Genomic DNA, 24656 nt, shown 5'->3' with positions numbered 1-24656 from the left:
TTAGAGAAAACCTAAATAATTGAACTTTTTTTAATGTAACGGTATTTAATTCAATTGTATGTAACATTTTGTAGAAAATTTATCATTTTGTTGCGTATTAACCCTTTTGTTACTAGTGTTGCCTATAGGCCATATCCGGTTATTTCGTCAACAGGTGTGTACGAGTGTCGCCTATAGACGACATCGAGTGTGTGAGAATTCTTACTTAATATTGTAGTTTTTATTTGATTTTTGAAGCATGATTTTCAATTTCTAAATATATTGATACCGGTATTGGAAAATTTAAAATTTTCTGTATAAGTATTTGTGCATGCAGTTTGATGGCTCGTATAGCAGTGTCACTATTGCGGCGGTGAACAATAGTCAAAATCTCGTAACGAAAAGGGTCAAAATTACGTGTTCTATACTTGCTTACAAATTCTCAATTATTCGAAGTATTTTATGTGAAAATGACTTCGATGTAAATAATTCTGATTCTGATTCTGAAGATTGTCTGCAGTTTCTTCTTTCTTTTGCGTGGTAAGCGGATCGCTTTCGAGTCTCGTGCAGCACTGCGCAATGAGTCACGATATGCAAGGCGAGAATTGCTCGGACTTCTTCAGCCCATACCTCACTTATGGAAGGTCGTTTGGAGGCCGATTGCTGCTCACTGTCTTCTTTTTTCTCTATACGTTTAATTCCTTTTAATATATGTACATACCTATATATAGCAAATTTATATATAGTAGTTAGTATTCTTGCGAATACATACACACTTATTTGCAATACTTCATAAATTTATTCGTTTATTTGCACGGCATAAAAATTATATACTGCTGTTTAATGATGTTGCTTTACTGATGAGGTATTACTTACTTAGATAGGTTTATTTTTCTCTCGACTTCTACTAAAAAATACATTACACTGATGACTCGTTTGTTGCACTTTTTGACATTTTCATACAGCTTTATGAAGTTAAAATATTTAGTCTAACTATTTTCACATGACATCACTTTTAACAACTCAACAATAAATTATGTGACATTCGAAGTTGTGTGGCGTAATAATTTTAATGTGCATAATTTGAAAGATTGCGTAAATACGTACTAACTATTTACAATATTAAAATATTACACGGTTTCTAAAATGGTGATATTTTCTACTATATATTATATAATCAACGGGTTAAAAAATTTGAAAATATTTTATTGCAAATATAGATTTGACCATTGAAAAAACTTATTGCTTTCAAATTGATTTTATTGATCTTTAGTAGATATATATTTAGCCATCTGCTTAGTATGAAACCAATGTTCACTTAATGTTTAATTTAATGGCTTACTCAATTTTATTTTTATATACAGTTTATTTAGAATAATATAAACTTAAAATTTACAATAATATAAATTCATTTAATATTCATTGCACAACTCTTTAATTGATACTAATACATCAAATTATAATGCATTAGAATTAATTATATTATATGAACAATGATATATATTATGAAATATAAACATTATAACATAATATATAGATACCTGAATATTGAATTGAATATAGTTCAATAGAAAATAATATATAGATAATTGAATCTAATACTTTCATAAATTAGAGTTTTTTATTAATAAATTTAGAAGATTTTAATTGTTGTACCAAAACATCTTCTATTATTTTACCAATTATTTTTATTAATAAATTGCAAAAATTGGTTGAGTGTTTTTTTAATTTAGTTTTTGATTATTATAATATTTGCTTTTCATTATTTATTTTGTTACAAGTAAAGTGAAGCGTTACTTTGTTACTGGCTTCCTTTTTTCTTCAAGCATCAATCTTAAAATTTTATGCATTTTGAAATTTTTGTAGTTTTTGATATTGTATGGTTAGTTGCACACCAAAGAGGACATCCATTTAGAATTAAAAAACGAATCATTGAAACATAGATTTTAGTAAACAAAATTCAAAGAAGTTTGTTTGATTATTTAATGATTATATTTTTTGTGTTCTGCAAATTTGAGTTTTCTGTTTTATAAGATTCCATTATATTTAGCACTCTTTTTCCATGAATTGGATTGGCTATTGATAGTGAAATTAAATTAGAAGAGAACTGATATTTTTCAATTTAATAATACATTTGTATTATTAAATTGAAAAATATCAAATACACCACCTTATATTTCACACAATTGTCACTAAATTAAATCATTTAATCAACGACTTTATAGAGTATAACTCTTTTAACACACTCTACCCATCACTGTCACATAAACTACAATACAACATAATTCAAGTTCAATTGCGAAAACTATTTGTATTATTCGAAATTTTAATTTAACCATCCAAAACATCATAAATATCTAATGAAGTCATGAAAAAGTTAACGCATTTCTAACGAAAGCTATGCATTGTAGGCAATAAAATATTAATAATTTTTTAAGTAAAACTTTTTTAGGCGTGACTAGGGCGTAAATCCATACAAATGCAACAGAAGTGCGTTACGGCAGATAAGATGAGAGTCTCGATGATATCATTTTTATACGGGTCGATTGTGATTAGTCGTTGCGTATGCGAATAGAGATCTGTCGTTGTATGTTGTATCAACAAGGAAATTGGCATATATAAATAATCATTTTAAAGTCACATCGTAGTACAAATCTTGATTTAATGAAAAATGCCTGAAAATAATAAAACAAATGCAGCATTAGCGCCGTGTACGAAACAATTGTTTATTAAAATAATTTCTATATTATTAGTAGTTTCTATAATCTCTAGAAGTTATTAATCAGCAATTACTTCATTTCTCTAATGAAGGTTCATTTCTAAATGCTAATTACAATGACAAACCGATCATGTCATGTTTGAAGTATGACTTTAATTACATTATTGTTTTTAAATATTATACATATTTTTAATGCTATTATTAATATATAATTTATAATTTATCATTATATAAATCTGCATAATGGTTGACACTAATAAATGTGTGCATCACTAGTGTTACCATATTACTAATAAACATTATTCAAAATTGGCATATGATATATTTATTGTTTACTTCTTGTATTTGCTTTTTTGTACAGTAGCAAATAAGTTTTATTTCAATCGCGTGTTGATCCTTACGCGCACTCTTTTTTAATTGAATTTTTTGATCGTGTAAAAATTTAATTGTTTTTTCTGAAAATATCACTTGACTTAGTAACGATTTTGGGCTAAAACAATTCCATTCCGTTAAAATATATCTGGTACTGTATGAATGTAGAAACTGCTACTATGCGTTTTCTATCATATTAATACAAATCAAAATAAGTCTTAATAAAATATAGAGCAATTTCTTAAAAATATTATTTAATGCAATGTTATTTGATTGATGTTATATAAAATCTTAATAAAAAAAACTAATAGCAATTTAAATCGATCTCTACAAGTTATTTTTCTATGATCATCATCTGATCCGTATAGAGCCAATTGAATACTGAACAAAGCAGCTATTCTTCAAATCATAATGGAACAAATAAAAAGCTCTCTATATAATAATCTATAATTTCTATTTATTCGTATCTGGATGTATAATATTTCTGATTTGTAACATTGTGATATCATACGAATGTGCGATGACCTAATCTGACAGACATATAAATAAACGAGAACAAGAACGGAAAGGTCGTGATGTCTACGGTAAAATGAAAGTACAATTTCTAGAACTTGATGATACATTGTCGGATGTGATAAAGCGAAATACGAGTACACTGTGTACGTATATAAAGTCAACTTGTTTGAAATCTATCTACATCACAAAATTGATTGGAAGAAATAATTCAATATACAAACTATCTATAAAGATTATTGAAGAAAATTTCTAATTTACAATTGAATTGCTAGTATAGATATAAGACTATTTTATGCTGATCACAGGACATTATGCTAATTAATGTTGATTAATAAATGATTGTTATTTGTTATTTTTAACTAATTTACATATTAATATATATAAATATAATAGAATTGGAGCAAATTAGCTCCAAGTTGATTTAAGTATGCCATGATATTTGAAATACATAAACAAAAAAGTGTATAAAAATATCTCTAATAATCGATGTCTAATAAAATCATCGTTTAATTATACAGTATTGAGTTTTAAATAAAACTACTTAGTTATTTATGGAAATGCTCTCCAAGAATTTAAATTACATTGACTATTTAATTTAATTTTATCTCTACTGGATATCATATATGTTTAGCAGTCTCTGCTTAATGTTTTAGAATAAACAAATTTCAAAATAAACTTAAATAAAAAAATTAAAACTAATGTATATTCATTTTCAACTATTTGAGAATGTTTTATTAATGAATTATATAATATTTGTTGGCGAAAATCGTATTATTTTTAGATTTTTACATTTTTAATAATTTTTCTAGTATGATACTAACATGTATTGTTCAATCATTGTGAAATCCTGATTAAATGCGGAAACTTTTAATGGAACTTGCCAGTTTTAGTACTTTTTTAAAGGACTTTGAAATCATAATTTAACCAGAGGCTTAGCTCTAGAAAACTTTAGACAATAATGCTTCCAAAATTTCAATAGGCAATAATAACAAAAAATCATTAAATTAACCGAAAAATCGTCACAGTTTGACTAAAGCTCTAGCTTGTACTTAAAAGCTCATAATGTTCAAACTGCATAAAATATTTTTTTTGAGTTCTCTAAGACCCTATATATAGGGTAGAGCGGGATTTGAAGGCCCGTGGGTAAAAAGGTCCACCACCATCATTTCAAACGGTAGGACTAGGATTTTTTAACAACGTTATTTGAAAGGAGAGGGCAAAATATGTATGATAAGTTATCACCTTGATTTTTACAACTTGGCTATCAGGTGACAATGAAAAATCTGACTATTCTTTTTCGTTGTTAGTTTTTTGGCTGTGAGCACTGTTGTTTAGTTTATGAGATCTAAATGTAATTTTTAAATCTATGTTATTTAAATGTTTTATTAGATATATATAGTTATTTTTAAGTTGAATTCATATTTTTTTATAGAATTTTCATAAAAGCATACATATGTGAGTGTGGTAAAAGGACCAACTGAGCTATTACCTCGCAAAGGTGTAAATAATAAAAAATGGTAAATAAAAAATTTAGTAAAACAAGCAATTTTACAATAAATAAAATAAGTTGCTAGCTATTCCAGCTTTGCTGACAAATATTTCTGGCAAAATACCAGATCAAGATTATATATAGTGCTCTTTGTTAAAAATGTGCCATAAATTTTATATTTTGGATTGGTTGAATAATGTAGCTATTATTTCGTGAATCCCTTTAAAATATATAATATTACATTGGATATGTTTACCCCTGGTTGTCCCATTTTACCCCGCCTATGGGGTAAAAAGGGACAGATGAAAATTTTTCGAAATATAGAAAAAAAACACATCTCTATAATTAGGAGTGAACTGGAAGTTTTACTGAATATATTTTGATAGTTGTTTGTTTGATACGTGTTACGTGTTGTGATGCAGTTCATTGGGTTTAGACAGTATAAATACTTTAATTCAAATTGGACCTTTGTGCTCCGCCCTAGGTTTATACTAGACAAATACATATTTAATATTTTAATTAATCCTATTCATTTTTTTTTCAGGTAAGAACTGTTCAAATATTATCTGCATGTGCGAATTCATCGATGTGCACGGTGCAAGGTATTTAACAATATTTTATATTTGTATCACTTATTAGTTATTTAGATTCCAAATGGCTAATAATATGACGTAACTTATAATAATTATTGGTGGCATGTAGTAGATATTTTTAGTATTTTCGGTATTCCCTAAAACTCGACAACGTCATGTGCCACAATGACTTTCCTCTACATTTAAGAGTCAAATTATGATAAAAAATTGTGTCGATTCGATGATACAATCAACCTAATGATCATCACCACACACCTTTTGTTCTTCATTTAATTATTCGAAAGCAATTAAAAGTGTAATATTTTTACACTTTACTTTCTCTAGAGGTTCGTAAATAGTAATTATAATTTTATACTTTTAATATTGCATTATAGCGAACAGTATTGCAAGATATCGGTATTAATTAACACAGACAGTTCTTCGTTACTTACAATTGCACAATCTTATTATATAATAAATATTCCATTTTAATTTGAACCGCGCTTGACTATATATATTTCGAGTATTCCGAGTATTGAATTATTTTGTAACACCTTTATCTGATATTGATAAATTGAGTAGCTAGTTAATAATTTGGAAATACTATGAAATGATCATTATGGAGTTTTGAAATATTAGTTTTCTTTGGGTTGTGAACAAACTCTTGATTCAGAATTATATATATATATATATATATATATATATATGATATAATTAGCAGCCAATTTATCGAATTCTCGAAATAGACTAATATTTACACTTCTTTATTTCAACGTTTCGACACTTAATAGGCGTTATCCTTAAGCAAATCATACCAGGAAAAATAAAATACAAAGTTAACATATTTTTATGATATAAATTTGAATTACTCTAAAACACCGAAACATAGCTGGAAATATATAATAGAAAATAAAAATTATATTTAATTATTTGCTAATTATATTGAACAATTTTTAACGTAAAAAATATGTAGTTCTTTTTCGAACAATTAATCTTATAAATGAGAAACAATTAATTTTTTGTATATGTTTAATTACGACTTTTCGGAATTATATATGTTCCATAGTCAGGTTTTTCGGTCAAACATATTTATTATAAGACAACAATTTTAATGATGATAATTACAGAATATGAAAAATTGTGAAGCATAAATTATTTACCTGCAATATTGATACATAAATCCATATTATTTTTTTTTGTCAAAGGCACGTATGAAGCACGTAAAATATATATAAATATATATATATATAGCATGTTTCAGGACTCGACGTCAAGTCGAGAAGTGGTAATAGTATTTTGATCGTAACTATCACAAAAAAATAAAAATAAAAAATTATCTCACGTAGTTTGAAAATTATGAGCTTTTAAGTGCAACCTAGAGCTTTCGTGAAACTGTGACCATTTTTCGTTTATTGTAGCTAATTTTTTGTTAATTTTTTACATTTAAACTTTGGATTTGAAGAATTAAGATTTTTTGTTAAACTAGAAATTTAAAATGTTTAAAATTGGTCTATATTGAAAGACCCTTCTTTTACAAAAATGTCTAAATTGTGTAGGCAAGTTCCATCAAAGGTTGACGCGTTTAATTAGGATTGTAAAATGGCGAAATAGTTGATAGTTTCATGATAAAAAAAATCGAGAAAAAAATAAAAACCTAACATAATTACACAATTATACTATTGTATATAATAGACATCGCCCTGGTCAAATTATCATTTGCTTTGAACTAGTAGTGATAATAATTCTACAGCCCTATATTAATAACATTACTAAACATATTGTCATTATATCCGGCTTTTTATAAAAAAATATTTTTAAGTTTTTTTAAGACTGTTTATTTATTAATCAGGTAAGGCTTAAAAAGGGGTTGTGTTAAATAAAAAATCACAAATTATTAAAAGTGGGAAGGGGGAATGAGATATCTTGTGCATTTATTTTTCACCTGTATTATAACAAAAATTCTTTTTTTTTTCAAAAACTTGACTTATTTAGGTACTAAAAATACGTGATGTTAGCTTGAATCAATACTGGGTCGGTTACTTTTAGTTGTGATAATCCGGGACGGGGGGCTAAATAACTTAAATATGATTTAAAGTAACAAATACAATTTAAGGATGCAATAGAAATCATTTTTTAAAATCTTTTTTAATCAAAATTACTAACTTTTAGTGAGAAATTCATTACTCGATTAGGTTATATAATATTTTGGCTATGCTGAAAGCCGCTTTTGAAATTTTTGAATTTGGCCACATATTGTTTGATATAAGCATACTCGTTGAATATATCATTTTTAGATATTTTATGGGTAATTGTTATTTTAGTATCAAGTAATTGTGAAGTTCCAATTTGAACAAAACACCGGGACAATTTGGGACAAAAGTTCTGAATCCGGGAAAATTTATTGCTCTTGGACAAATTCTAGACACTGCTTTGAAATCCGGGACGTATATTCACCTTAATCATATATATGTATATTATACAGTAGAATTATCAAACATAATAGTATCATTATACTAGATTATCAAATTCTTATCCGTGGTTTTGAATCATCTGAGCAGTTTCTTGCTGTCGGTTTGTATCTGTACGATGTATATGAGAAATCCGAGAAGCAGTACTTAACTAGGAATGTTATTTATTCAATAAACATTATCGATCCGTATGCGGAGAAAAATCGTGCGATAATAATCTGCAGTTATTACCGTAACAATCATATAATCACGCTAAATAGTCTTAGCTTTCACTTCCTGCTCAGGAGGGCGTGTAGTTCTTTTTTCGCGTTTAATTCTTTGCACAATAGAGAGAATGACACGATGATTATTTAGTATTGAATCAAATCCTATTATTGATTTTAGATTGTACAAATATTGTGTTTATAAGTGATTGTGCTTGCCTTTATAAATACAGTCACTTATGGCTTCGCGGAGATATGGTGAACGGAGACATTTGAATGAAAACCACATTAACATGGTAGTAACAGATACACAGGGATTTATAACAACTCCAAATCATACACTGGGATTTATCGCTTAAAACGAAAGTTATTTTAAAACAATAACATATTTCAACAACCCGCTCGTAATATATCAAATATTTTAAGTTTATCTATGCTTAAATGAGGTTTTGTGAAGCTTAGTAGTCAACTACTAAAAAAGTGTATTATAGGAGTACAGTTGTTATAGAACCTTTTAAACATTTTATGAGTTTCTTAGTAACTTAATTCTAAGGTACTGAAAATTCATTTTTTAATAAATTATTACTTTAGGAGATGAAACGAAGTTCAAAATATGTTCTTTAATTTACTGAATTATTATAGCTACTGCATTGAAATTATAGGAAACAATTATTTCAAATGCGTAAAATTTTTCTTTTGTTTTTCATACAATATCGAGGACTTTGCCTAAAAGCTACTAGTAGCTACTAGGTTACCAAAAACTTACATTTATATGCTTAAAATATAAAAATATAGAGCAGTGATTAAAGGTCCGCAGGTGAAAAGGTTCACCACCGATATCACAGAAACGTTACGAATTTTTTAATAATATTTGAAAGTAGAGGGAAAAAGCCATCGCCTTGATTCTTACCGCGTTGCTATCGGGTAATAGAAAATGTTTGAAAATCCATATTTTCTTTTGTTGCAAGTTTTTTTTTGTTGTGAGCACTGTTGTTTAGTTTAATGAGATTCTAATATAATTTTTAGTATACGTTATTTTATTGTTTTATAAGATGTATTGCTAATTTCAAATTAGATCCAACAGTTTTTTTTATAAACGCTTACATTTTGGTGGGGTAAAAAGGATCAACTAAACTTTTGCCCAACAACAAAAATTCTAAATTAAAAAGTAAATTAAGTTAAACAAAGCAATTCTACAAGAGATCAATTAAATAAATAGTTATTCTAATTTATATATCTTCATGTTTCGCATTGGTTGAATGATGTAGCTATTATTTCCTACAATCCCTCTACAATTGAAAATGAAAAATTTGGTGAAAGGTTTGGTGAGCTAAAAATTTATTTGCACATTTTTTTAATAAAAACAAAAAAAAATTGGTTACACAATTTTTTGGTGTTAATGAATTATGAGAATTTTACGTCACGTTGCAGGTTGAAAAGCCTAGCAAAGGTCAAATATTGAAATTTTTTATCTTCACAACGTTAAAGAATTGAGATTTATTTTCATCTTATAAAAAAGCCATAGCCTTTAGATAAAATATCGAATTTTTTTATTGAAATATTTTAATCATATTATATTTTATGGGGTACGATCCTCCAGACCAGATCTAATAAAATTGGCTTAATCTCTTAAAATGATTAAATATTCTAGACAATTATTTTGCAATAAAATGATGAGCGGATATCAATTTTATATTCTGCATCCGTTCAATGATTTTGCCACCTTCGAAGAATTCATTCATTGTCAAAGAGTGATCTGTAGGCGCAAATTCAATAGAAAAAATGACATTGAATACACATTGTTCTTCTCCATTAGAAAATACCATTTTTTTCAATTAGCGATGATTCAGTATTCATTTCTTAAAATATTGAGAAATGATCGATTCAAATCGAGAATGAAAATTTCCTCAGACAAATCGACGACACATATTCAAACGACCTTTGCCATAAACAGTAAACATTTGTTAAAGCTTGTCAATAGTACATTCGGAAGGATAAGTGATAGATTGTTAAAACAATCGAACATAAAATCCATATGGATTTATTGAAATTACCTGAGATATCATTGTGCTTTATCTGATACAATCGTATTGGTAATTCATAAAAAAACGTAGAAAGGAATTTTAATAATTTGAATAATCGCGATCACAATTGCCAAGCAAAAGTTTAGATACGTTTCTGATTTATTAACTTTAAAGAATCAGTAGATACAGAACAGAATTGGTTTAAACAAAAGCATGTAGCCATCCTAGAAAAAAAAATTGTCGCATTCAGACAGGTAAATTAAAGACAACTTATTTTGCAAATAAGTCGATGAGTTATTTTATTACCCAAAAGAGTAAAGTATCTTGAAAAAGATATTCAACGATATTAAAATATTTTTTGTTTCCATTGGACATGTAATCCGTCCTGCATAATTTTGTCATAGCTACTGTCCTGTAAGCTAACGTAATATACAGAACTGCGCAGGTGTGTCATTTACGAAAGGTAATTTTATTATTGACTAATTTAAAATTTTATATATCTTATTTCGTTTCAAAATCAATCTTTGACATTGTGTAACAATTTCTGTGATTGTTGAATTGTACAAATAGTTATCTTGATTAATGTAAAAAAAATCACACCTGGGGTTAGTTGAAACAAAACCTTAGGGCAAGTTGTAACATACAAAAATTATATACAGATTAAGTGAAGAAGATTCGATAGAATGAATATGCAGTTTGTACGATGTGGGCAAATATAAATTGTTACACGTTGACACTATATGTTTTATTTGCATTATAATATTAATTGTAGCTTGCGTTGATTTATGATAAAAATGCATATTACAGAAGACTTAAAATATCACACTTGTATTAATTACAATTTGCGTCGATGTTTAAAAAATTACTTAGAAACATGTCAGTTTTCATAAAAATGAGTAAAGAATAAATTATCAGAGGCATTGTTGTCGTTTTTTTATTGTTAGTATTTGCTCAGGTAGATGTTACAACAAGCCCTAAACACAAGGTAAATTGTAACACCTTACATTTTTCTAAAAATGGATGAATTGTGAAATGATGAACAATAGTTGTGGATTATTTTTACTTGATTTAGTAGAGGAATAGTTACAGCAACTATCCATCTTTATTTCAACTGTTACAAGCAACCCCTAGTTTCTCTATAACTGATGCCTGATTATTATTCTTTTTTTTATATATTTTGTTTTAACTTACTTGAAAAAAGAAATTAGACACAAAATATAGTACAAAAAAACAGAATAAAATATGGTGAACAAAATAAGATGTAATAAGATTTTTTTTGCAGAAGAAAAGTGCATGATAATAATGGCACATTATATATATATATATATATATATATATATATATATATATCAAATAACATATCAAAAAATTATCATTTATTTATTTGAAGAAATTAAATAATTTTTAGTGTTGGTTTAGCAAGAAGTATTAAATAATCCTATCATATTCCCACAATGAAACACTATTGAATACTTCCATATGAGTATTAAAACCCTATTTATTCTGTTCGATTTCCATAACCTAGATATGTACATATGACTGTGATTTAGTACGTATTACTTAACCGCATTAAAACACGACAAACATTCAGTATTACTAAATCGAAGCAAAAAATTAAATGGTTAAACCATAAACCACGTCGTTTTACGGAGAGAGAAACGAATACGACATTATTTTTTGGCATCGTCAAGTCTTGTTAGCAAACGCTTTTTTCGCCAATATCCCGCCAAAGATTAACCAAGCGATAAAAGGTACGAGCTTTCACCTTCGTCAATCCGATATATGGTTATAAACTAATACGGTTTTTTCTGCGATACAAGTAATTATGGACTAAAGATATTTATTGCCGATATATTTAATTGAATATGTTAAAATCAGTTATTTTTTTAATACTTCAATATTTAATAATAATATTGTTATTGTAATTGTTTTGAGAGTTCTATATCCAAAAATCTAGAATGACATCTTAACAGTACTTTTAATTCGATTAATTTTTTAGTACTTTGGCTTATATGACCGTGGTACAATATTATAGGCCTATGAAAAGCGGTTTAATTAATTAACTTATGTCAGTCAGTCAAGATGTTCTATTTTCTAATTTTCATAAAATTGAAAATGAAAGTTCTATATTATTAATGCGAGAAGCTATTTTAACCCGCTTTTGAAATTTTGCATTGGAAAATTTTCTCATTTCGAACGTATTGTTTCATCTAAGCGTACTCGTTGTTTTTAAATCATTTGCAGGTAGCTGTTATTTTATTTCTTGATTTTAATATCAAGTAACTGTAAAGAATCAATTTAAAACTGTACTTTTTGAAAATCCGGGTCAAATATTGTTTTTAGACAAACCCGTGATACAAGCTGGAAATCTGGGACTATCCCGGCTAAATCGGAGCGTATGGTCGCCTTAATATATGGGCTTTTTTGTAATCCTATTTTTTTGAATTTAAAACAAATATTTGACCCATAGAAAATCAACTTGTTTCAACTTTTCTTAGTATCAATCAAACATTTCAACGTACCAGATATAAAAAAAAATTCAAAAAATTGGCTTCAAAATTTTCCAAATGTTGGCTTATGAACTTGCCTTTTTGTACTTATATGCATAATCAAACACAAACTGATCATTTCAGCAACACAAATCAGTTTTATTAAATCCACCAAATAAATCTTTTAGCCCGTAATAAAGCAACTTTAAATTTTTACCAAGTTTTTATTGCGTTCAGATTTTATTGAACGGCCGCCGACTGACCAGATCGAAGTGTGATATGTCCGCGATATAGCTGAAGTTGTAAGAATGCATATAAAAACGTACCATTATATGTTTAATTAAGAACTTGTAACATGCGAATTTTATATGTTTATTGCCGCTGTTCGATGTAAGTTATTAATTCCATCTCAGGTTTCGGACCATCGAGCAGGATTTTGGTTGGTTGATTTACAATACACATGTTGATGTAATACAGGTTGAAAAATATATATTGCGAACAGGTGGAAATACGATGATCATAGTAATAGAAATAATTTATTAAGTTTTTGCGTGAAAAATCGCAAGAAAATCTAAAATGAAAATGTTTATATATCTTTATGTTTCAAAGGTTTCTGAACATTTTGGCATACTTTAAAAAAAAAGATATATGTGTGTGTGTGACATTAACATTTTTAACAATGATTTAGGGAACACGAGTCAACCGATTTGTATATTCCAGAAACATTCTATTCGCATTGATGGGGAGACATGCTGACTAGTTTTTGGCAAAAGCTTTGAAGATACGGGGCAAAAGTACAAAATATGGCAATTGTGTTTTTGAGAGAACGGAGCGTCCAACTGAATGATTCCAAAACATTTTATTTGTATTGACTAAATAAAAACTGCATTTTTTGGCAGGTCCAAAAGGAGGTTTTGGAGATCCAGTAAAAAAAATTAAAAAAAAACATTTGGCGGTCAAAAAAGTCACTAGATATATGCACATCAAATTATCAGATATTTTATAGAGATTTTAATACTATGTACTGTTTACATTTTTATGGGTTCTGTACCAATGTTTATTTGTTAGACTGTGCGATGCGTAATTTTTGGTACGGGAAGTTCCAGCAATTTGCCTACGATACGATGCCATGTACCACTAGTCATACTTACACATATTATATGACAAATCATAGTTTCTAACGTTTCTAAGAGTAAAGTTGTATGTATATATGTACACACACATATACAGACATATATATGAACAGAGAACAGAAATGAATTAGAAACAAATAAATATGTATGTCATTTTCCATATTTCAAATTTTTTGTATCGTGTAGTAAAAAAAACCTATTCCGATTCATACCTGATTCCATTGCATACCGCAAAATACGAAATTACTATAATTAAATCTAAAATTCCGTACACGTAACAAATTTCGAAACTTTTGTAAAAGGCACTACCAGTGAGTACAAATGTACGAAGATATGTAGACATGTGTGCTAATGTTAATTTATATATAAACGGAAGATTTTATTCTGAAGTTCAGTTAAATACAGCATTTATTAAAAACCAATTTTATTTATCAATAATTTGGCAGCGATCGCGGATAGCATCTATAAGTTACATGTCTTCATTTGCATATAGTGCTGATTTTTCTGAATTTATCTTCGAAGCCTTTGCGAATTTGCTCGTAGAATAAGTAATAAAATTAGATAATATGAGGTGAAGTTTTGTTTGAATTGAAACAATATATAGTCACTCTAGAAAATTCAATTAATTCTGTCCATAGTGATGCAAACAAATATCATTGATATGCATTGCATATACCTAAGCACTGCACTGCATGATATTGATAATATTATTTTTTTCGCAACGCCCAAATATTTTTGCACAATGATCGATTATGTAAGACGAATTGGCAGTTATTTTATTTGTATGTGGAAGAAGCAGAAAAAATGTCTTCATACACTCTTTTGTATCTGCACATATTTTATCTTTTTAAGTGCTAATAACATGTGTTATAAAGAGTGATACAATACCTGATGATGTTCAACTGAAAGCACTTATTAAAAAAATGTATCTATTTTATCAGACTGTTTTTGGAACTACAAAAATAGAACTTTTTTGGTCTACTATGAAGTTCTAACCTATTAGAATCAAAATGACTATTTACTACATAACGTTATGTTTATAATAGAACAATGATTGTGTGATTTTTTTTTCATTGCATTTTGCTTTTAATTATCTTGAATTCTTACCAATAGACTTTTTAGAGCTTCTACTTATATACTTTTTCTTTGGAACTTTTTTTATAATGATACCCATCTATCATGACTCTTGTTTTCTTAAATAGAATGCATCTTACCAGTAAATCATTGAAATCGGTTCCAATAATATTTCACTCATCAGACCAATGTTGATATCTGTTTCAATAAACAACTTGTACAAAACTGCTATTTTTAAGAAATTGTGTTTTTTTTTAATTTGGATACTGAAATTATATCTATTAGACTTTGTGATTAAGTAAATAACATTTTCTACACCATTTTTCAATTTTTATCCAAATTAAACATTAATTTTATTGCATTTTTCTTTGTATTCAAATTATTTTACTTTGCTCAAATAGAAAGAGATATATGCATTTTTTCATTGAATGAATCCAAAATTAATTTTAATATAAAACGTGTATCATGTTGTTCATATATTACAATTCTTCAAATTTGAAATATTTCAATTAAGTCTTCACTAACCTTTTGAGTAGGTTTCAAAAATGAATTAAACTTTTTTGTTATTCTAATTATTTTTTGCTACAATTATTATTTGTAGCATATTCAATAAATATTAAAAAAATATATGTATTTAAATTGGAATGCAAAATAGTCTAAAACATGTAATTTTGTTTTGTGTATGTTAACAAAAGCATTTCAATTTAAAGCATTTACTATTTATTGTCTATTATTAAATTGAAAAAAAAAAATGTTTTCTTAAAAATTTTTTGAGATTAATGCCAAAATAAATTTTCTAGTTCATCCTGGCTAAATTGAAAATAAGTGGGAGTGAAAAATATAATTTTTTCTCGTTTTCAACTGTTCAATATATCACTATAAAATCTTATTATTTAATACTAGTTGTACGTAGTATGTTTAAACCTGTCCCGTTTTCAATATTCTTGCAAAAACGATATAATCAATTTGATTCAACTTTTAATAGTTACCCGATAAATTCACATAATAGCGTTTTATAATAAAAATTTGCTTGTATAAACTCGTTCCTCCATGATGGTCGTTAGGGGTTGATTTGCTCACCTCGCGTGCCTCGCGTTGCCGTAGTATAGACCAATGCAAATGTGCACTATATATACAAAGTAAATATTCATACAAATAGTATCGCGTTTGACTTCCGATTTCCAGATTCTTCTTCATCTGATTCATCTGCATCTGCATTAGATTTTCACATATCTGTTCACTTTTCAAAATATATCCAAACCATGTTGACTCTCGAAAGGGAATCAGGCGTGATGCTTTTGTCATCTTGTAGGGTCACGGTGTGTATTTGGACATTATAAATATATATTCAATATTATACAGAAATAATTAAAATTTACCAACTAATTAAAAAATAGTTGCTTACAAAGAAATAATTTATGAATGCATCACTTATTTTTAAGGCAAAAGCATCGTAAAATAATATTATCTAATTATTCAAAAGCAAATAATATAGCAAATAGATAAAAACGGTTATGCAGTTTTGAGAGAACGGATTATCTGATTAGATTCAAAAAACATTTTGCTTAGGTGTGCAAAAAATGCATTTTCATAAAACTTAGTAATTTTGAAAATTTAATAAAAAATCAATTTTCAAAAAAAAATCTAAGTTTCAAAAAATTGAAATTTTCGAAATTTTTCACCATTTTCAGAAAAAATATTTCTTACGAAATTTGAGAATATTTTTGAAAATTAAAAAAAAAATCGAATATTTTAGAGAAAAATTTCCAAATTTCTCAAAATATTTAAAATTTGACTTAATGCACGATGCCATGCGCTCCACTAGTTTATAGTAAAATTGATAAAATTTGCTATGACCTATTAATTATATTTTCTTAGTTTTCTAAGTTTAAATTAAGCTTTGTGTAATAAATTTTTCATGCGTTTCCTCGATTGCTAGCCCGCGCCTCGTCTGAAATGTGTTGTAACCTGGTTGCAGGCGGCGCACCACGACTACCGATAGTGCATGGTAATAATGTGCGTGCATTTAGCATTTCACTTATTATACATAACAAGCCGCCTGTAAAAACTAGTTCATTGCACGTGCTAGAACATAGTCTCTCGGTTACCTTTATTAATTTGATCAATGTGCTCGTGCAGAACTGTATATTGGCTGATTTAATTCGAATTTTCCTTATAAGTAATACTTGCAGCGGGGAATTAATTTTATTGACAATCCTTTAAATGGCTCTTCATAGTTTGGGATCCTCCTCGACCACACCTCATCATCCCGAATGAGAGATTGTGATATATTCTTCTTCAACTTCAACATTTATAGTAGCTATCACATAAAAACATATGTCTGACACATGCGTTTTGGAAGAAGGTCACGTCAATCACAGATCCAACGTAAAACTATGCAGTATGTTTTGTAAGCTTTGGTCTATCAGGAACAAAACCTGAAAATTTATTGGCCAGCTTCAAACATAAAAAACTGATACGGCTTGTATAGTTGTACGTTGGGCTGTCAGTTATATATATGTGATATAAAAAATAGTGTTTTTTCAGGAATTTTGTCAAACCAGATTTAGAAGAATTGATTTGAATACTTTACGATCATAAATTGCATTATGACTAAATGTATAATCAATTATGATATTTACTGAGCAATAACATCCCGAATAATTCTTAAATATTAAACTATTAGTTTATATACAATTGTTAGGCAAATGTTTAACAATTAAAATTAAGAACTAGTGTTGCATGGCACCGTGCCACACATGCGTTTCCAAAAAAAATAAATCAATTTTTCTTTCCGTCAATACCAGTTAAATGCTTTTCGAATCATTCAAATCGGTTGATTCATGCTCCCCAAATCGTGGACGAAATATTCTATCCAAACATACATACTACACACACACCACACATACATCAATTTTTTTCTAAGATATGCTAAAATGTTCAGAAACCTTTGAAACGTAAAGATATGCAAAAAATATATATTCGATTTTTTGCAATTACTATAACTTACCCTGCGGGAAGTAAAAATATCATTTCTGGTATGTTTTCTTCCGTGTTGCTTATTATTAAAAACTTTGATGTGTAACCTGAAAGTTCCAGGTTCGATACATAGCTCGGAATTCGGACAATCCGATATCAAGCAGTGTAGTTATTTCCAAGTGAAAAAGTATTTCGGTGTATTATTGCTGCAATATCACAATTAGAAAGGATTATTTTTAGAAACTTTCAAAAATAAATAAAACTTCATCTTCCTCTTACTAGCGTTCGTTGTTACCTAGAAATAATCATAGTTCAAATATAAATATAACTCGGAAACCAAAAGCTCCGATTCTGTTGAAAAAAACTTGAAGTGGTATTATACTAACAATCCTTTTGGTTAGTAATTAAATTAAATAAAGTGAACTAAATAGAAATTGCGGTGAGAAATTAATAATTTTTATTTTCTATTATATTTATGATTAGCTTATGAAATTATCCACATAGATATATTTAACTAATATATATTTCATGTTTAAATGACATATTAAATCACTAATATTGTTATTTCGTGTTTATAAACTGCACTACTTAAATATCGTAAACCATGATAATTAAAAATTTGTATCTGTCATATCATACTTATAAATGTATTTTTTTATGTCCAAAAATTTAATATATTTATATTCGAATATAAATAAAAAGTAATTACAAAAGAATAGTGGAGTTTAAAAAGAAAAAATATTTCCCATACCGGGAATCGAACCCGAGCCTCCTGGGTGAAAGCCAGGTATCCTAGCCACTAGACCATATGGGAGGTGGCAGAAAATAGAATAACACGGATTAATTAGAATTTAATTAATTAATTAATTTTAATTATTGAACCAATTTGTTTAAGCCTTTGATATTCACGGGATCAATTTGGACACCAAATGTATCATCATGTCAAGTTTTCTAATATAAGATAAAAAATAAATAGGAAATTTTGAATGTTTATAATACAGCACGTAAATTAATTAGCTCCTAAGTTAAATTATTTACTTTCATTGAATCTTATGAGAATATAAACTGCATAACTTAAAAATAAGACATAGAATGAAAATTTTGTATCTGTCATATCATACTTACAAAAGTATTATTTTTGTGTGTTAAACAATTTAATATATTCATTTTCAAATAATAATAGAATGTATTAACAAAATACTAGGTTTTGAAAATGAAAAAATATTTTCCCATACCGGGAATCGAACCCGAGCCTCCTGGGTGAAAGCCAGGTATCCTAGCCACTAGACCATATGGGAGTTGATAAAAAAATGATTAACACGGAATTAATTAAAATTTAATTAATTAATTTTTATTAATGAACCATTTTTATAAGGTTTTAATATTTACGGGAAATAGTTTGGGCACCAAATTTATCATCATTATCAAAGTAATTATAATAGATAATTTTTGAATTTTTACAATAAAACACGTAAATTAATTAGTTCGTTGGTTTAAATGTTTGCTTTGATTGAATCTTAAAAGAATAGATACTGAAAAGGAACTTAAATATAAAACATAGAGTAAAATTGTTTATTTTTGAATAGTAATTTTTGTCAAATTATTTACTGCTTAATTTTGTAAGCATTTTTTATGTTCGATAACTTAATATATTTGCGTTAAAGTAAAAAATGAGAAAATATTACTAGGTTTTTTAAGGGAAAAATATTTCCCATACCGGGAATCGAACCCGAGCCTCCTGGGTGAAAGCCAGGTATCCTAGCCACTAGACCATATGGGAGTTAATTAAAATTGAAATATAACACAGATTTAATTAAAATTTAATTGATTAATTTCATATTGAACAAATATTATAATATTTCACGGGAATTAGTTTAGGGCAACCATTGTATCATCATTATCAAAAATAAATAAATAATTTTGAATTTTATAATAAAACACGTAAATTAATTAGCTTGTTAATAAAATGTTTGGTCTAATTAGATACTACTAAGTTTTAAAAAGGAAAAATATTTCCCATACCGGAATCGAACCGAGCCTCTGGGGGTGAAAGCCAGGTATCCTAGCACTAGACCATATGGAGTTAATAACTTAATAGTTTTTCGCGAAAAAATCACTTACTAATCTCGATGTTTCCTAGTCTTTCTGAATCGAATTGGATTAATTTGAAAGAAGTATGTGAGTCGATTTTTCGTTCAAAATTTATCAAAATTTTAATTTTGCCGTGCGCTTGAGCAATTGTAATCGTAATTTACGCTGAAGCGTATTGTGGTATGTAGGTAGCTTTTGATTACAGTTGACGTTCATTCTTAAATAAAATACATTTTCAGAACACATAATGATTGGAAGGAAATTGTTATTGAACTAATTTAAAATTTATAATTTTATAAATTATAAGCATGCTTAAAATTAATCATTTGAAATTCGTTTTATTTTGTAGTGAAAACGAAATGTTATTTTCGAAATAAACAATTGAAAATTTTATCTAATTGGCTGAATATCAATTGATTGATTAAAATAGTTATGTTTAAGCATCGAGATTTTCATGCAATTTACATTAAGAAGCAAAATTTTATTTTCAAATGGTTAATTTTTATAATTAATCCTCTTTTAGGCTTAAATATTTCACAGGAATAGTTAGCACCGAATCTATCGTTATGCCAAGTTGATCAAAATCTGGACGAGTAACAGAAGCGTCTTTTTGTTAGTTATCTGATACATTTAATAATCAAAAGTCTTAATATATAGAGCACTTCAGTTTAAGCTTGAGCACTGTAAAATTGAAGTTTGTTCATTTATTAATAAAATAATTGGTAATGTATGGTTTATTTTGCTCGGGGGTACAATATTAATAAAATCCGAAGCTAGATTGCATTGCAAAATTGACATTCTCCCTCGGTATGCAATCCGACTGATTATTACAAGCGTAACAAAACTAAACATGTCCAAGCAATAAAAGACAAATATGTAAGCACTTGATTTGTAAACCAACACTTTTCCTTATAACATAATATAATGGTTAGATACTTACAAATGCAGCATACATACAAACATATGTGACCACATCCCAATTCTAATTAAAAATTAAAAAAACTTTATTCTTAGTAACAAAATTTGCAATGTTTTGGTACTAATTAAGTTCCATGTATTCAAGCTTTGTGTCATGAACAAAAAACATGGATATTCTAATGAACAATTATTTTTTGTGAATGAATTGCAATGGTCTCGTTGTAGTAATACAGGCATAAAAAATAAGGCACTGAAAATTTCTATATATTATAATAGACATCCTTGACCAAAATAAATGTATCACATTTGGCTCTGTATTTTAGTTTTGCTCAAAAGAATATCATAACAGCAATAAAAAGTGTAGGGAAAAAACATGCAAATTTACCTCACGAATGGTATGAGAAAGGATTGATATTTTTTGGTTTAGCAATTTCTATTTCAAATTTGCACTATGTTCTTCTAGATGTTGAATTCACCTCATGTTTTTGTGTTTGTTTTGTAAAATGGCACTTTGAATAAATATATATGCTTTTATATGTCTCGGCGGCATCCGAGTGGGAAGGGTTAAATTGACTTTTTTAAATATATCAAACAAAAAAATATTATGCTGTTAATGGGTTTGATCTGATCAAATTTGATTTAGTTCAATATCCTCAAAGTCTAAATAATAAACTTATTTTTTTTTTTTAAATTTGATTTTAAATAAAATTTAAATCTTATCGAACTTTCTCATTCAGTCGTGATATATTTCTAAGGTTCATTCTATACTCTTCACTATCTGCAATGTTTGTTCATTTCTAAAACTCGATGTTACAATTAAAGTGGTTTTAAGTTATGTTAATCACATTAAATTACCAGTTTGTAAATCAAACATATTTTGGATACATATTGATGTTTAACTTTCTTTCCAATTTCTCACGTGTCAATAACATTTAACATGCGTTTTATTTCGAAATTCGAAATTATAATTAATTATGCAATAATAAAATGATACAAGTTGTTTATTAATTTTGTAATAATAAATTAAATATAATCGGAATATGAATATTTTATCTTATTTGAAAATATTTTCTAACGTGTTTTGTTTGATAATTTGATAATAGAGATAGAATTTTTGTTTCTATTGCATGGTTTATTGAGCTACTGGAGAAATTTGTAGAATATGTAATTGCCAACTTTTATTTTATTTTATTTGTAGTAATAAGGAATATATTGTTTAATTATAAAATTTTTGTAAAATGTATTTATGGTCACTTATGTTATATTATGATTTTAATTGAAAAGTGAAAGATTTTACTTTTTTTTTCTTCGAACTTTTTTCTTTAATTAAACTATATTAAAAATATGTGTAACCTTGTAAATTTGCGATATCACAAATGTATTACTAATTTAATTTTCTATGTCCTCGTATCAGTAAGAAGAGGTATTTACAATTATAATTTTTTTGAAATGCATTAAATACTAATTTGGTCTTTGTGAGTGTTTTATTATAAATATAGTATCAATGGTAAAAACTGTTTTTTTTTTCAATTTTAAACATTCAAATTGTATTACTATATAAAAAAATCTGATATACCCGAAGCATGTAAATATTTATGAATTCATTCTAAATAAAATATTTTGAGAAAAGGAAGGGTTTTTGGTCAGATAAATAACAATAAAATTATTTCTGCAGAAAAGCTATTATGTTAGAAACATTTCTGTCACAATCAAGCACTCTTACACACTAACTTGTAAATTACTTCTATTTACATAAAAATCCATAAAATATCAGAATCACATCAACGTTTCCAGAAGACTAGTGAATAAGTTTTAAAGACTAGATTTTGAATGATCTTTTCGGCTCCATAGTCGACAACAAACTGTCGTATTTTTTATTTTATTATTTTAAACTAACTAAAAATGCTTAGTTAAACGTAATTCAGAAATGCTTCCAGTAAGTTCTTTCAAGTATAAAAATGCTGATTTAGCTAATATATGCAAGTGTTAGTACATTACAGAACGATCTGTGAAGATAAACTTGATCTACGTAAATTACGTGTAACATTTCAGACGACAGAATTTACCAGAAGTTTATTGAAGCCCAATGTACTGATAAATTATTTATTAAAATATAGCGGTGGTGCATAACAATATATGTACACTAGGATGGTTCTTAACATGGACATTTTCGAATTTCCTTGCTCCCAAGGGCTCAAATGGTTCCAAATTGATAAAAAGCAATTCTCTAAAGGTTTTAGCTCTTAATATTGTCTTTTAGATAGAGCGCAATTCAATCAAAGTTTTGTATGGAAATAGCATGAAAAAATTTTCAAACATTTTGCAGAGCGTCGGATTTTCTTTAAAAAATGACACAAATTTTCACTTTTAATTCATTTGTTGCTAAGTTATACCTAATTTTTTTTTTAATTTTCAAAATTTTTTCCATGCTATTTCCATACAAAGTTTGATTGAATTGCGCACTATCTAAAAGTTAATATTGAGAGCTAAAACTTTAAGAGAATTGTTTATCAATTTGGAACCATTTGAGCCCTTGGGTGCAAGGATATTCGAAAATGTCTATATTACTTATTACCTACTTACTAAATAAATGAATTAAGAAAAAGTAGGTAGGTAAAAGTAAATCCACAATGTTAAATCAATTACAGTTGTTTCTGAATTACTAGGTATTTTTATAACACTTAATCTCTGCATTCTTGTCGTGGCAATTTATTCGATATTAAGTCGATCTTAGCATTCCTGACGTCGGGGATTACTCTTTACACTTTTATAATTTTTAATTAAGCAATGCAGCGAGAGCGCAAAGATAAGGCGAATATTTCGGTGTATTTATATTCCATTTGATACCCGGCATCCAGTACTTTATTGAGTTATCATTGTTGAACTGGATAATGAACAACTTATGAAGTTTATAAAGGTTTCCCCATATGCCATTTTCTCCAGATCGTGTTTTAATTATCGAGCTGATTCCGAAGGACAAACACTTTTCGATTATAAATTCGCATTTATAACTGATACCATCTCATGATTTCTTATATGCCTATTAATAATATTAAAATTTTTATTGGAGCTTTTATTGAATTTATAGCGCTTTAAACTCCACAACTTTTTAAGCTGCTAATGTGTTGCTACAATGTACTTGAATTTAAAATGGATTCGCAATCAGTAAGGATTTGAAATGCAAATATTATTTGTATGAATTTGTTCAAATGTTTTTACATTTTTTATAATTATATATTTGTTTTTATTTCAGTATTATCGCTATTTTTAAATGTTATGAATAGACATAATTAACTGGTTGAAACTCCATGTAAAACATTTTGTTTATAAATATCTAAGATGCAATTGTATAAACTTATAAATAGTTATCTTATAATTAGTCATTGTTTGTAAGATTCAGTAACACGCTTAATGCCAATTATATATAGTTTAAATATTTGTAAGGTTATTATGAATATCTTTTTTTCTAAGACGTGGGTTTTAAGAACGTAATTTAATTTTTTTTTTTTCAAATTTTCAAGCACTATTTATGTAAATAAACTTTTCTTCGACGTGATTATATTTTTCAGTTTACAGAAACCAAAATTTTTTAAAAATAGATGGTCATTTTTATGAAAAATGGATATAGAA

The 24656-nt window shown here is 27.4% G+C and overlaps 1 protein-coding gene and 3 non-coding genes across 5 annotated transcripts in view; 1 reads left to right on the top strand and 3 right to left on the bottom strand.

Annotated features, from left to right (window-relative positions):
• LOC113376748 (nuclear receptor subfamily 2 group E member 1-like) overlaps nucleotides 1-24656 on the top strand; it is a 352594-nt gene that overhangs the window by 46044 nt on the left and 281894 nt on the right. The window lies entirely within an intron of this gene.
• Trnae-uuc lies at nucleotides 18760-18831 on the bottom strand. The gene has a single exon. It is a non-coding gene; the product is annotated as a tRNA-Glu (tRNA).
• Trnae-uuc lies at nucleotides 19244-19315 on the bottom strand. Its single transcript has one exon. It is a non-coding gene; the product is annotated as a tRNA-Glu (tRNA).
• Trnae-uuc lies at nucleotides 19726-19797 on the bottom strand. Its single transcript has one exon. It is a non-coding gene; the product is annotated as a tRNA-Glu (tRNA).

This window comes from Ctenocephalides felis, unplaced genomic scaffold, assembly GCF_003426905.1.
Source record: "Ctenocephalides felis isolate EL2017-DRISC unplaced genomic scaffold, ASM342690v1 CF-g0.4_SCAFFOLD_01886, whole genome shotgun sequence".
In the NCBI taxonomy this organism is placed as follows: Eukaryota; Metazoa; Arthropoda; class Insecta; order Siphonaptera; family Pulicidae; genus Ctenocephalides; species Ctenocephalides felis.
Note: the sequence above shows the minus strand (reverse complement) of the source record. Positions and strands in the feature narration are given on the sequence as shown.